The sequence below is a fragment of the Gavia stellata genome, chromosome 7, assembly GCF_030936135.1.
Source record: "Gavia stellata isolate bGavSte3 chromosome 7, bGavSte3.hap2, whole genome shotgun sequence".
NCBI classification, from domain to species: domain Eukaryota; kingdom Metazoa; phylum Chordata; class Aves; order Gaviiformes; family Gaviidae; genus Gavia; species Gavia stellata.
Window position 1 is genome coordinate 27,859 of NC_082600.1, and position 15,705 is coordinate 43,563.

The following is a 15,705-nucleotide window of genomic DNA, read 5'->3' on the forward strand; positions in this document are numbered from 1 at the left end:
TGTGCGTGCGTGTGCGCACACAAGTGAACAGAAATCCAGAAACTCAAGAACATTATCAGGAGTAGAGAGAAATCAACTGTACCTGTCTTTGTTAACACACGTAAGGTTAGTGCAAGAAATACAAAGAAACAAAGTATTTATTGTTAAAAGCTTTTCTATGAATCACTCGGCATCATACAATGAAGATATGGTGGCTACAGAGTAGAGGGAGTCCCTCTCTCTCTCTCTTTCTCTCCCCCCTCCTTTATACACATATTTGCTCACTCTCACAAACGCACAGTTGTATTTTTTAATGGAGTTCCTCTCTTCAATCAGATTGGAAAAGGTGTTTATCATACAGGATCTGGCAGAACAGATACATCCTATTAAACAACAGAGCAGTTACAGAAAGGAGACCTCTTTCTTCAGGAAAAAAGAGCTTTCTTTTCCCCCTCATCTATTTGCACTGCCATAAAAGGGTTCTCAACACAAAAACAGGCCAAAAAACCCCCAATACCTCACTAGAACTTTGGCAAAATTAGGAGCCCTAGAATATGCACCAATATTGATATATGCACTAATATTTTCACTCAGCTTCCACAGGATAAATTCTAAACAATGTGGTGTAAAAAACCTGCCAGCTGAAACAATGTCTGCACTACAACTACCAACCCTGCTAAGTCGAACAACTGAATCCCTGTTGGTAACAATGAAAAATGTTTTGAGAATGTGTCTCAAAGTTATTTGCAGAACATTTGGTTCTGTCCTGCACGCCCATTTCCCAGGCTACATACAAGTTGAGACTGGTGCTCTCCCACATACTCTCTACATGTATACATACACACATGCACACAAAACATACTGACTCACGTGGACTGTGCTGTTTCCAACAGTACTCTGCACATTATCCTGTGCTGTGTCTTACTGGCACTTCAGTGGCGTTCTGCTCCATCTTTTTATTTTGTTTTCCACTGCTGTATTCTTCTCTCTATTCCATAACAAAACATTTGTTTTCCCTTTAATTTCTAAGAAACACTTGGTCTGAATCCTGACTCATGGCCAACAGCACAGAGGACTAAAAAGAGTGTTTCAAACATGCCATGTCAACGCTTCAGCTCCAAGATGTATTTCCCTTCTATTGGTACTCCAGAATTCTGTTTTAACCCTTTCCTAGTTTGATGCTATATTTTCTAACAATCTATATTATCATCTATACATTAACTACTACTATGCACAGAATTTTTTTTTTTTTTGCAGTATGCACAGATTTGTATTGTACTGTGGCAGCAACTGAATACCCCAAAACATCTTCTTGTCATCTTTTATACACACAAAAAGACAACCATCCTGAACCTAAAATGAATTTATCATTCACAATCTGTGTATTGGGTTTGCATGGCAGTGCTTTGGTAGCAGGGGGGGCTACAGGGGTGGCTTCTGCGAGAAGCTGCTAGAAGCTTCTCCTATGTCTGATAGAGCCAATGCCAGCAGACTCCAAGACGGATCTGCCACTGGCTAAGGCTGAGCTAATCAGCGACAGTGGTAGCGCCTCTGTGATAACATATTTAAGAAGGGGGAAAAACCGGGAAGCGGCAGCCGGAGAAGAGAGGAGTGAGAATATGTGAGAGAAACAGCCCTGCAGACACCAAGGTCAGTGAAGAAGGAGGGGAAGGAGAGGCTCCAGGCGCCGGAGCAGAGATTCCCCTGCAGCCCCTGATGAAGACCATGGTGAAGCAGGTTGTCCCCCTGCAGCCCATGGAGGTCCACGGTGGAGCAGATATCCACCTGCAGCCCGTGGAGGACCCCACGCTGGAGCAGGTGGATGCCTGAAGGAGGCTGTGATCCTGTGGGAAGCCCATGCTGGAGCAGGCTCCTGGCAGGACCTGTGGAGCCGTGGAGAGAGGAGCCCACGCTGGAGCAGGTTTGCTGGCAGGACTTGCAATCCCGTGGGGGACCCACGCTGGAGCAGTCTGTTCCTGAAGGACTGCACCTCGTGGAACGGACCCATGCTGGAGCAGTTCGTGAAGAACTGCAGCCCGTGGGAAGAACCCACGTTGGAGAAGTTCGTGGAGAACTGTCTCCTGTGGGAGGGACCCCACGCTGGAGCAGGGGAAGAGTGTGAGGAGGAAGGAGCGGCAGAAACAACGTGTGATGAACTGACCGCAACCCCCATTCCCCGTCCCCCTGCGCCGCTCGGGGGGAGAGGTAGAAAATCGGGAGTGAAGTTGAGCCCGGGAAGAAGGGAGGGGTGGGGGGAAGGTGTTGTTTTTTTAAGATTTGGTTTTACTTCTCATTCTCCTACTCTGATTTTGATTGGTAATAAATTAAACTAATTTCCCCAAGTCAAGTCTGTTTTGCCCATGATGGTAATTGGTGAGTGATCTCCCTATGTCCTTATCTCGACCTACGAGCCTTTTCTTCATATTTTCTCTCTCCTGTCCAGCTGAGGAAGGGGAGTGAGTGAGCAGCTGTGTGGTGATTAGTCCGGCTGGCCTTAAACCACGACAATCTGCCACAATTACGTGCCTGTTCAGTACCACTGCCTTTCATTTTCGTATGCCCAAGCAGCATTTGGCCCAGTTCCTCCCAGCATTACTCCATTATTTCTCTTCAAATATAATTTCTCTTTTTTGCAAACAAGCAAGCTCCTAGCTGCACTCCTGGAACAGAGGACAAAATTTCTCTCTGTGTCTCTTCAGTAAAAGGCCTGAACTGCTTCTGAACGCAGGAAAAAAGCATCAAAATCTCAAACCCCAGTTTAACCAAAGGAAAGCCACCTGACAGCTACTCCTAAGACTCACTGTTGCTGACCAGTCTTTTTATGTACAGTAGGAACATGGACAGTGGGATATAAGAATTTAGATTTTGGATTGCCATCTTCAGTGCCATCTACAGTGGCTGACTCATGCATGTGCACGCACGCACATGCACACTTCAGTATAGCATTGGTGCTTAACATAGATTCATCTTCCAGTGGTGCTGTTGTGAACACTAGGCAGCAACACCACATTAGTTTTGTTAATTTGCTCTGAAAGAGACTTGAAAGCAGATCCATCCAGTTAATTCTACAGAGAGATTCTAAAAGCAGGCTGGACTCCATTATGTTGCCAGCTGTGGCACATGACTGAAATTTCTCTGTACAAATACTTGCCACTTCAGTGGGAAAGTTCTCAAAAACCAGAATTCCCTGGCAGACATCCTGCAGGCATCTATCCCAGTCCCACGCCCTTCTCGCATCCTTGCATATCGTTCTCTGCATTTCTTATTCCTGGAGACTGAATGCATCCCCTGAATGTAGCTGCTCTGTTTACCACATACAGAAAAGAGTTTTATACACTGGACAGCATGCGCACAACTGACACAGCAGCGTAATAAATCTGGAAGCACAGTAGCAGATGACCCCCACTGTTTTCCCTCATAATGCTTGCCTGTAGTCCAATTAGTGGAGTCCTAAAGTAAATAAGATTTCAAGTCATTCACTGTCTGGCAGCCTCACAGCCCCTCGCTATACTCAGTTTAAGACTGCAGGATTTCACCTTTTACTGTAAAAAGGTTTTAACACAAAAAAGTTCCAAACGAAGCCATTCCCGGTAAAAGGCCTCAGGCAAAGAGGTACAGCTGTGCTTTTTCTTACACCAATGGTTTTGCATGACAGTACTGCCGTGATATGACTGCAATCAAATGTAAATTTTCCAAGACGTCTCTGAGCACAATGGTCAGAGTAAAAGCTATGGCACTATTAATGTGAAAGCAGAGGTATTAAATAAAGGGGTGGAAGAGAATACTTTCTCTTTTGTGACTGGACAGAAGAAACTTTTAAGTTCAAATAAGAAAGAAATTGGCAAAGATAGCAGAAGAGAAAAGGACAATACTACAGCAAAATGCATTATTCAGAAGAGCTGCCTCCCTTTCATACCACGTGAATTTGCTTCACCTTCCAAAAAAGGGAAAGAAAGGAGATGAAAAGGAGTTAACCTAGGAGAGGATTTTGAGTGCCACATCATCTGGACAAAGAGTTATACTTTGGCAGCTGCTTTTTGGACTAGAAATCATGTTGGACCATTAATTACAAACTAGTCTATGCACTACAAAAAATGAGGTGGGGAAGGATTTAATGAAGACGTCCCTGCTTCCAAGTAAATATGCTATAAATTCCCATAGTCTGAATTTGTCGTACAAAGAAGACGGTTTCCAAGGGATACGTTCTCTGTGCTATTTAAGGCTGATAGTGCTTTATAACTCAACAGCATCCTATATAATCCGTACGTATGATGTATGGGGGAGCTAAATAATCATAGTAAGAGGCAGTTCACCTATGATCAAAATGTGAGACCAATCCAGGGACTCTGTTAACATCTTGAAGTAAAGAGAAAACTGCCACGTTATATGAAGTTAAGCTTCTTGGATTCTGCACCAACTTAACAATTAGGGAAGTTCTTTTCAGTGCTGATCCCTACTGGCACACAGAGAAACATTTAAGAAATCTCATATTTTACATATATGCTTATTGTTAGTATCTGCTGTGTTCAAGGCAGGTATCAGCAAAGCACCATTAAGTTATTTTCATTTTCTCAGAATGCCTCATTTCTTGCTTCAATCTCAGCTTTGCTAACACCACTGATATTAAGGATCCTAAGAAGCTCTTATCGCAGGGATAATTCTCTTCCTCTCAGTATGGCACATTGATCGTACCCATCTAGCGTTACCTAATTCAGTCTACCTTTCACTGCAGGGGCAAGGGAAGGAGAAAGTATTAGAGTTTGCAGAACATTGTAGAAAAGGCCCTTATGGGACTGGTTGTCAGTCACGGAGAACACTGAACAACTGTTCTATGTATGCAGCTAGAGAAGCTCCACAACACCTTAGTTTGTAAGCTCTTCAAGCTAAAGGCTGCTTTATTTAAACATTCTTTCAGATGCCTGCCCCCTTTTGAATACAATATAAATAATAATAATCATAATCTTAACAGTAGATTTTTTGGAAGACTATTGACTATAAACTAGACATTCATATTTGAAAGACACAATGATTTTATTAAAGTAATTCCATGAATTCATTAATACAACTGGTTTTGAGGCATCTGAGTTAAAGACACAAAATGTGAAACTTCATGAGGAACAAATTATTCATTTTTGCTGGCAAACAACTGAACTTCTTTACATACCATTTCTTGGGTATCTCAAAGCTAAGGTCAAAGGCAGCTGGTATTTAATCTGCCTATTTCTTCAATAAGATTAAATTATGAACTAACAAAACACCCAAACTGTGTTACTGTACTACAGGATGCTCCTGCTGAGTTTTATATAGCTTTAATTTTACAGAGTATACCACCACAGCCCTGCACTTCGATCTTACTGTCTGACCACAAATCCACCTACCACCCCCACTGTTCCACTGGAAGTGGAATACAGCCTAAACTGTCTCTCCTGCATACTGTCTGCTGGGATTGCAGTATTCCACTCATTGTCTGTCTTCCACCAATTTTCCATCCTGGACGTTTTAGCAATACACTCTAAGTACATTTAGATAGAAATCTTACATTCTGGTTCCACTACTAATTCTTCTTCAAACCCTAGCTCACCTTAAGATCCCTACTTTGGGACCGGAGAAGGTCTTGGATGTATCCTTTGGGATCTTTGGAGAAACTCAGCATGAAATCACGTTGTATTTTTAACTGATTTATGGATTCGATTGTCTCATGAATCTGACAGAAAAAAACAAAGCAGATGTTACTTAATTCCTCCCATGCTCTAGTGACTCTGAGGTCAGCCCCATCAGCATCTTTGTGCTTCTTGTAATGTACAAAGGTGACAATTCTACGCTGTAGACTTGTGCAGCTTCCCGTGGCTTTTTCTCTTTGAAGAGGGAGTTAACCGCAATATTGCAATTACATTTTGGTTTCACTTGTACTTCTGCAATACAAGTATGTACAGGATTCTTCTTCACTTCCTGCATTGAACTGCTGGATGGCATGCTATATACAATACTGAAGAGTGAAGTCATGTCACTGTACAGTGTAGCAATTTCCTGTGTATGATCAGTCTTTCTGCCAAGTCTGGGATTTTTCAGGAAAGGTGCTATGTAAATATGTCTTTAAACAGTGCCCAATGCAAGAAAGCAGTTATTCCCCTGGTTAATCATCATCTTATCTTCAATACCTTGCTGTGATCCTTAAAATTTTTAGTGATTGCCTGATCAAGTCCATGTTAGATGAACTCACATAACAGCCATGACTTATAGACTTTTTCTTACGAGAAAGCCTATTAAAGTCACAGTGGCTGCAAAAAGAAGAGGAGTGTGAACAATAAGAAATCAGGAGTATGGAAGATTTATAGAAAACGAATCATATTTTCAGAAATATTATGAAAGAAATGAGCATTATTAACCAGCAGGGAAGAAAGGGAAGTCAAGGTCCTATAATCATCCTGGGTAACAAAATCAAGTATGATCAATGGGAGAATAGTTAATGAATCATTTGCACATACACACAGCGAAAAGCAAACTTTTGCTACCCTGTTCCTCTAAAATTCTAGTTTGAGATCGTAAGCCTATCTTGTTTAATTTCATGCATACATCTATTTTGCCAAATTAGCTAATGTGGCCAGGCACATGGGAGAAAATAATCCTCCCCTGATCTGGCTATGCATCGAGGCCACTAGTGCAGGCACAACTATATGGTATGTTAACAGAAGAGAGCTGCTGTCAACTAAAAATCATTCCTTATTTGGGAAAATGATGTAGCCATGCTGGAGAGAAATCTGTTGCCATGCACCGAGTTTCCACTAGAGGACTCTGTGGCAGCACAGCAATAAATGGTACAGACGGTAACAAAGCAGCAGTCAATGCCTGTTTACCCAGAAGTGACTTCAGTAACTTCACTAACCACAGCTTGCCCTCTGCTGTAGCAAATGCTCAAAAAAGAGGTGATACAGACGTGGGAAAAGGTGAGCTGGACTGGAAACAGTATAATCCTATGCATGCTGCATGCAAGCCTGTATAGGCTGGGAACCAACTGGCTGAGCAGCTGCTCTGCTGAAAAGGAACTTTCTCAAGAGACATAAAACAAAAGATGCTGCAGCAGTTACCAGAATCCATAGGATTGCTAGTGTCCAAACCCCCTTTAAAATCACATGAAGACCAGAGTTTAACATATTGGTTTGTATTAGAGGTAAACAAACAGACACTGGGCCTGATAGTATGCCACATAATCTCTGGTCCATGATGTCACACCTCTTCTTCTTCCCTTGCTCAGAGAAGCCACTTTTGTTTATCTCTTACCAAGCCACATCAGCCATTTACACACATGCCAAAAGCTGGCTAACAGTCCCCATGACACGAACCCCTAATACAGCCTGCAGAGCTCACCACTGCTGTAAGACAGATACTATTATTTGAAGTGCACGTGATTCTCTTTCAGTAACAGTGAAAAAGTCTGCCAAACTGCTCCAAGTGATTTTTCTGCCATGCATTTTCCATATTTGTACCAACTGCAGAGAGCTGTTCTGCAACCATGCACGCACAAAACACATGTGGAGTATGAGATTCTCTTAGCTTTGCCTTACAGCAATTTAGCAAGATACCACGACCTCTCAATAAAAGGTTATAGTCAAACAGTTCAGATGATTCTTGAATGCCAGGGGACTCACTGTACTACCTGTGAAACTCTGCTTCTATCACCTCGACAACTGTGTCAGGCCCCGGATCAAAGCCTAAGCAGGAATGCCACTCACCCCTCTGTATTCCCATTGCATGTGGCTGATTCATCCCTTGAAAGCACATCCAACTGAGAAGTCCTTGTCTCACAACATTACTGTCTTTGACATGCCAAACCAAACCCACATGAAGGTACACAATGAGTATATATGCCATGTGATACTTTATTCCTGGGCTAGTACCTTGTTGTCCAATGCTGTAATCTCCTGTTGGTTAGCTGTCGAGAGAAGAAAACTACTCATCTGTCCCTTTAATGGGTCTTCAACTTCTACATCTATGTCATAACAAGCCGTCTTCTTCTGATCGTTGGGGTCAACACTATGGAGAGTGTAACAGAAGATCATGAGAACTGCCATAATGAATCAGAATAAATATCCAGCCAGCCCAGAATACACTCTTTGATAAAGCCTGTTGCAGATGCTGTGAGAAGGCTTTAAGAACAGGGTATCTTTATATATTTGTATATCCTAGTATATCCTCTCATCTTTCATCAGGCAGAATTCAGAGACTTTTGAGCTGGAGGTTTTGTCCAGACCATCAACTTTAATAGCTACTAATGGACATAGTCTTCATTAAATTATTTAACATCTTCCTGACCTGTTATAACTCTGGCCTCCAAAGCAAACCCCAGTGGTAAATACCATACTGGTACGGTCTCTGCTCGACTGCGTTTTTTTTGAGGTAGGGTTAAGCAGAACTGTACACTACCATTCTGGATGTGAGCACATAACGACATTTTATTTGGTTCTCAGTTCCTTCTCTAGTAATTCGTAGCACTGTAATTATTTTGGCAGCTCTGCAGCATTGTAATGATTCCCAGCTACTTCTTAAGAGGTAGCAGTGAATTTGGGGACCGCCACTTTGTTTGTAAAGTTGCCCAGTTAATTCTTCAAAGAATATAACCAGTCATGCCTTCCTGTTACAGAAGCTATATTGCCTCTTCCCCAATATATCACGTCTATTAACTCCATTCTTTGCTACAGTTAGTACCAATTGGCTTCCAATATCCAGGATTATCCTGGTATGTTTTTGGCATCACATTAACTATTTACTACCCCTCTGGTACTGACAGAGATTTCAGTAACAGGTAAACACATTGTATAGAATCATAGAATCATTTAGGTTGGAAAAGACCCTTAAGATCATCGAGTCCAACCATAAACCTAACACTGCCAAATCCACCACTAAACCATGTCCCTAAATACCACATCTACATGTCTTTTAAATACCTCCAGGGATGAGGACTCTACCACCTCCCTGGGCAGCCTGTTCCAATGCTTGATCACTCTTTCAGTAAAGAAATTTTTCCTAATATTCAGCCTAAACCTCCCCTGGCGCAACTCAAGGCCATTTCCTCTTGTCCTATCACTTGTCGCTTGGGAGAAGAGACCAACACCCACCTCACCACAACCCCCTTTCAGGCAGTTGTAGAGAGCGATGAGGTCTCCCCTCAGCCTCCTCTTCTCCAGACTGAACAACCCCAGCTCCCTCAGCTGCTCCTCATCAGACTTGTGCTCCAGACCCCTCACCAGCTCCGTCGCCCTTCTCTGGACACGCTCCAGCACCTCAATGTCCTCCTTGGAGTGAGGGGCCCAAAACTGAACACAGCATTCGAGGTACGGCCTCACCAGTGCCCAGTACAAAGGGACAGTAGTTGGTAGTTAAGCAATTTCATGAGAATCCTGCATGAAAAACCATTTACATCTCGTCATTTAGTGTGTGTTAAATTTATTTCTATTTGATACCTTGGTGTGATAAACTTTTTCAGATAGACTCTTTCTACCTGCCCTCTAAAACCCATGCTGCACAGGTATGGGACCTTCCCTAATCTCTAAAGTTAACATTGATTAAAAGAATGAATTTTGATTCTCATCTGACTTTAAGCAGCTGATTGTCTTCCAAGAACAGCTTTTTTAAACCTTATTAATTTCTCAGTTTCAATAGTAAGCTTCCTACTTCCAATATATTTCAACCAATCTTACTATTTTCTCTGTAATCTTTAACAAGCTAAATATCAGTATTATTCTTTGGCTTGTCCTATCCTAAATTTATATTTAATTTGTTGGGGCTTAGCCTTAACATTTACTTTATCTTTAGACTAAAGTTTCTTAGCAAGAAAACAGTTTTTCAGCCCAGTAGTTGGTAAATTAGACTTCAGTCATTGTCCCTGGTAATATAAAAATGCTGGCTTCTCAACGCCGTTTTTGAAATGTCTACGTTGTGTACATCTGCTGTAGGTAGCAAAAAAATTGGCTCAGGATCTAACTGAGCTTGTAGACCTGGGGGAGCAGAAGAATTTCCATGGATGGATTTGCATTAGGAGTGTTGCAAGCAGGTGGAAGGAGGTGATCCTTCTCTATACTCAGCACGGGTGAGGCCACACCTGGAGTTCTGTGTTCAGTGCTGGTCTTCCCGGTACAAGAGAGATATGGAGCTACTGGAGAGAGTTCTGCGAAGGTCCATGAAGATGATTAAGGCATTAGACACCTCGCACATGAGGAAAGCTGAGAGATCTGGCACTGTTCAGCCTAGAGACCAGAAGGCTTGGGGGAGAGAGGGAGGGAACTTATCAGTACCTGAAGGGAAGGTTTAAAGATGATGAAGCCAGGATCTTTTCAGTGGTACCCAGTGAGGACAAGAGGCAATGGGTGCGAACTGAAACACAGGAGGCTCCGTCTGAACACCAGGAAACACTTTTTTACTGTAAGGGTGACCAGGCACTGGCACAGGTTTCTCAGAGAGGTTGTGGAGTCTCCCACGTTGGAGATACTCAAAAGCCATCCAGACACGGTCCTGGCCAGCCGGCTACAGGTGGCTCTGCTAAAGCTGGGGAGGGCATTGGATCAGATGATCTCCAGAGGTCTCTTCCAACCTCAATCGTTCTGAGATTCTGTGATGCTGTGGCCTTCTGCAAGTGGATCAGGAGCAGAAGGAAGACTGAGGAAAACCCGGGTCTGGGCTGGTTCTGCCGCTCTTGTCAAAAGCCACGGAAAAGGCCGAGACGCTCAGTGTTGTCTTTGCCTCCCTTTCTCCTGGTAAGTCCTGTCCTCGGGCCTCCCAGATCCCTGAGCCTACGTCAGAGTCAGGGCAGCGTGGCTGTTCAGAGGGACCTCGACAGGCTGCAGAAACAGGACGGCAGTTCAGCGCTGTAAAGTTCAACAAAGGCACATAGGAAGTTCTGCTCCTGGGGTAGAATGATGCCATGCAGTGGTACAGGTGGGCATCAGCTGGGTAGAAAGCAGTTTTGCAGGAGTGGACCTGGGGGTCCTGGTGGACAGCAAGCGGCGAATGAGGCTGTGAGGTAAGCCAGCCGTGACAAAGGCCAACTGCAAAATGGGCTGTATTAGCCTAAGTGCTGCCATCAGGTCAAGGGAAGAGGCTGTTCCTTGCTATGCCACGCTCGTGAAACTGCATCCGGACTTCTGGGCACAGGACCAGAAAGATGTGATATTCTGGGGTGAGGCCCGCAGAGAGCCACCAGGATGCCTGGGGGCTGCAGCACACTGCAAGAGCTGGGTTTGTCCAGCCTTGAGAAGAGGAGGGGAAAGGGAGATCCTATCAGTGAGTGCAACCGCCGTATGGGATGGTGAAGAAAAGACAGAGCCAGCTCCTCTTGGAGGTGCACAACAACAGGATGAGAGGCAACAGACGCTCGCTGCAACATGGGCAATTGACTCAGTATAAGGAACCTTTTTTTTTTTTTTAAATCACGATGGTAGTCAAAAGGGGGAAATCAAAAGCTAACCTACTTGCAACAGACTATTGGAGAGCTATGCTTTGTAGCCTACTTGCGTAATGTTAACAGAGTGGGAGATGGCTTGCTTGTTTGCAGAAACGGGAAATCCCACAGATGTTTCTCTTTATACCTCTGATTGCAGGTGTGTCAGCTGCAATAAGGAGTGCAACTCAAGAAAAGCTCCAGCTCCAGCTTGAGCTCAGCTAAGACGATTTGACCCCTACCAGTTTGAAATTTCATGCATTTGGTATCGCAGCAATCAGAAACTATTATACACTCTATGTTTTTTAATTGCATTCTGCATTCTCTCTGATTCTACTTAATATTTAAAATACTTACCAAGACTAAAGGCTTTCTGTTCATCTCTATTTCATTTCCACTTCAACCCCATTGCATTTTTTGTTTTCTTTTTCAAAAAGGGGGGGTGGTTGGTGTCTGAAGAGTTGTTCTAAAATACTATTGCTTCTAGAATGAGTTTAGAATACTTCACTTTTTAGTCTCTGTGCACATACTCTAAAACTAGAATGAATAATTGTGATCTAGTTGACCTTCTTGTAAAAGACAGGATTTATCTGAATTAAGAGCACATATATTTAAAATCACTAGTGACAAAAAATTCCCCATAGCAGCATGCGGGTTTTGGCTGGGATAGAGTTAGAGTTAGTGTTCTTCATAGTATCTAGCATGGGGCTGTGTTTTGGATTTGTGCTGGAAACAGTGTTGATAAAGCAGGGATGTTTTCGTCATTGCTGAGCAGACCTTACTCAGAGTCAAGGCCTTTTCTGCTCCTCATACCGCTCTGCCAGCGAGCAGGCTGGGGGTGCCACTGACCAAAGGGATATTCCAGACCACATGACGTCATATTCAGCAATAAACTGGGGGGCAGGGGGGTGCTGCTCGGGACTGGTTGGACAGCAGTCGGTTGGTGGTGACCAATTGTTTTCATTTGCATCACTTGTCTTTCTTGGGTTTTATTTCTCTCTGGTTTTCTCCTTTTCATTACAATTTATTATTACTATTATTATCATTATTGTTATTGTTTTTATTTTTTATTTCCATTATTAAACTGTTCTTATCTCAACCCACAAGTCTTCTCACTTTTGCGATTCCGATTCTCTCCCCCATCCCGCCGGGCGGAGTGAGCGAGTGGCTGTGTGGCCCTTAGCTGCCGGCTGGGGTTAAACCACAGCAAGCAGGTGGCAAATGGTTTCAGTGGTTGACTACACTCACTCTTAAAAACTGAATGCAGGGCACAGGGTCTGTGAGAGTCTGTCTAAAGCTCAACTGGACTAGGCCCCTAAGCATCCGATATAATTTGAACCTGCTTTGAGTTGGGAGAGGGAACTCTAGATGACCACCAGCGGTCCCTTCTACTGTACGTTATTCTGTGATTTTATGACTCTAAAAACCACTTACTTGCTTTAAATTCGGTGCCAGACTTCCAGATTTATTTTAGCTTAGCTTGAGACTGTAAAGACTCTATTGCAAAAGTATTCCCTATTCTCAGGAAGTTAATACTTCCCCTTTCCACAGCATTATGTCAGTGCAGTGTAATGCTGTCAGGTGCTGTGTGGTGCACACAGTGTCTCAGAGAATGCTGCTATACACAACATCCTGCTCTTTAGCTTGTATCTAACAGAAAACATACTGCCTCCAGAACCTCTTTGCCATCTCTCTGCCCCGGAAACATAACCATCAGTTCCGTGTCATTTTTTTCCAAGACAATGACTATATATCTCTGAGGACCTCAGCTTCTTTTGGTCCATCAAACAGGTCACCAAGCTGTCTTCAATGACAGTACATACACAGCTATCAATCTGCATGGTAGTCCAGCTGCTTTTTGATTACTCTGTTTTATATATTCAAATGAATTGAAAAGCAAATTTTATTTTGATAGCCTTACAAATTTAAAATAAAGAAACCAATTTTAAGCATATTCAGAATATCTGTTGTCGATATTCTGTAGGAAATCAAATCACTATGCTCCATTAACAATAATATTTAAATATCCAGAATCAGAGTTTTGACCAAGACCACAAAGAAACTTGGGAAAGGCTGAAATATCTTAACAGCAAGGTTGCAATCCCCAGAAGTCTCTTCACCTCCCCCCCCCCGCAGTTGTCACTTAAATATGGAATGTGCTGGAAGTGCCCTAGGTAGCTGAAAATTGTATTTCATCTACTATGCCAGAAATACATCCGTTTTGACAAGGATGCCAGAAGCTCATTGGTCACAATGGCCTTCTCTGAATCTAGGCATTCTTTATTGTAAATCTCGTCAGATCTCTGACAAGTTGGCATTCTTAGAGTAAGACTAACTCCCAAACAGCTGGCACAATCCCAACAAAGCATGCATGGACTGGCCACTGTATTTGAAACTGTAATACTGTTGTACGTTTTACAGAGTAACTCAGTGACTAGAATGATTGCCCATGATGTACAATACCTTACTTCAATTCCTTTTTTTTCCCCCTCTAAGTGGATTCAACCTCTCGTTCCTCTCCCCTTAGGAAAGAAACCTGACCAACTCTCTCAATGGTATTCTAGTAGGGATAAAAATGGTAAGAAGAAATTTTGCATACTCCTAGAGAATTGGTGCCATTCTATTGTAAATAATTCAGAATTATTTAGACCAGAATGATACAGAGAATGAACACACAACAAAGTCCAAGGTACTCACCTGGAAGTTATAAAAACTGGATTCTAGTCCATTTCTGTATTTTATATAGTAAGTGTTTTGCCCATGACAGTGCTGAGCTGACTGACCAGCTTACCTGATGATATGGTTTATCACTATAGGGTCTGGTGGCAGCAGCAGGTTAGTGAGTCTCTGAGGAATTTCAGAAAACTTTAGCCGTGGACAGTCAAAGATCTGGAATACAATAAAGCATCTTAACCTTGTCCAAAACCTAACTTGCAATTAAATGAGAAAGTAAGAAATCAACAATTCAAAAGTAAGGTGATTTTGAAAGCTGTAATTCTGTCTCCTTGCACAGAATAAATTTTAAGTCACTTCTGTCCCTGTGAATTGCTGCTGTACTTACAGTCTGGGCTACCTGACAGATGCATCAGATGACAACAATTTCAGGTGTCCCACTTTTGGTTTAGCTACTGAAGGGCACAGGCCATTTTAATGGGACGTCAGGATCAACTGTATCAATGATGGGAGAGAAGTGAACACTTCCTCTCTCACTAAGGGTTTGCAGCAGCATATCATAAAGAAAACAATTTTTTGTTTACCACAGGAAATATAAAAACAGTTTGCTTTTTTTCCCAAGGCATGTTTCCTGCAATATTTTGGGCTAAAGAAAAATACAAGAAAACATTTTTGGATTTTAAAATAATTTGCTTTTTTTTTTTTAAGATTAAGGGAAAAAAAAGTCAACATTGTTTTACTCATTTTTAACCAAAACCTAAACAGCCTCTTGGAAGGGATCCACTCCTTTCCAATAAACATCTCATGGGTACCTTCTCTTTACTACGGCCCAGAAGCTAAATATGTATTGAATTAAAAAAAAATTGAATTGAATTTAAAAAAAAATAATCTTTTGAAAAGGATCAAAACCTGTAGTTTTTTGAAATTTTCTGTGAGTAATTGCAGTGCATTGCAATGAAACCAGAAGCACTCCTTACACCTGGAGTTTTCAGAAATATGACAGCCTTTTTTTCCTACTGGGATTTTTAATGCTCTGAACAGGTGAATATGCTGTGATAATGAGAGAATAATAATGAGAGAAGGGAAGGGGGAAAGTACTAGAAGAGAGGAGGGGGAAAGTGTTTTTTATTACAGACAAAAGCTCCTGCCACGGGTGATAAATTCCAGACACCTTTTCCAGTTGCTCTTGTGCTGTTGGCATGATGAATGGCACAGGCACCAGCACGCAGCTCGGCTGCAGGAGCGTGGCCATGGGCTGCAGGGAGAGGAGGGAAATGCCAGAGCATACACACGAGGTGAGGCTGGCTGAGGCGTGCTGGGGCCACTGGCCAGCAGTCACCAGGCAGTTCACTTCCCCGGAGGAGTCACACTGGTTGCGGCGATACAGACCGCCCCCAGCCCTGCCTACCATCAGCACCATGCCTGGAGTCCCTCCATTGCAGGCTCAGAGGGACCTCAGAGGCGGTGGGAGGGCAGGTGACATGGCCTCGCCAGTCCCCTGCCGGCATTGCTCCTCCCAAAGCCCAGCTGCGACGATCAAGTGATTACTGGGGAATCCTGTGTTTGAGGAGCAAATTATCCTCTAACTCTGGGGTTGCAAAGCAGAGCATGAAGAAAGAACA

The 15,705-nt window shown here is 42.9% G+C and overlaps 1 long non-coding RNA gene across 1 annotated transcript; it reads right to left on the minus strand.

Moving 5' to 3' along the window:
* Positions 1-5,562: 5,562 nt before the first annotated feature.
* On the minus strand, positions 5,563-14,295 carry LOC132317354 (uncharacterized). Its single transcript, XR_009484062.1, has 3 exons — positions 14,202-14,295; positions 7,875-8,010; positions 5,563-5,683 (listed from the first exon to the last, which is right to left on the minus strand). It is a non-coding gene; the product is annotated as an uncharacterized LOC132317354 (long non-coding RNA).
* Positions 14,296-15,705: the final 1,410 nt, after the last annotated feature.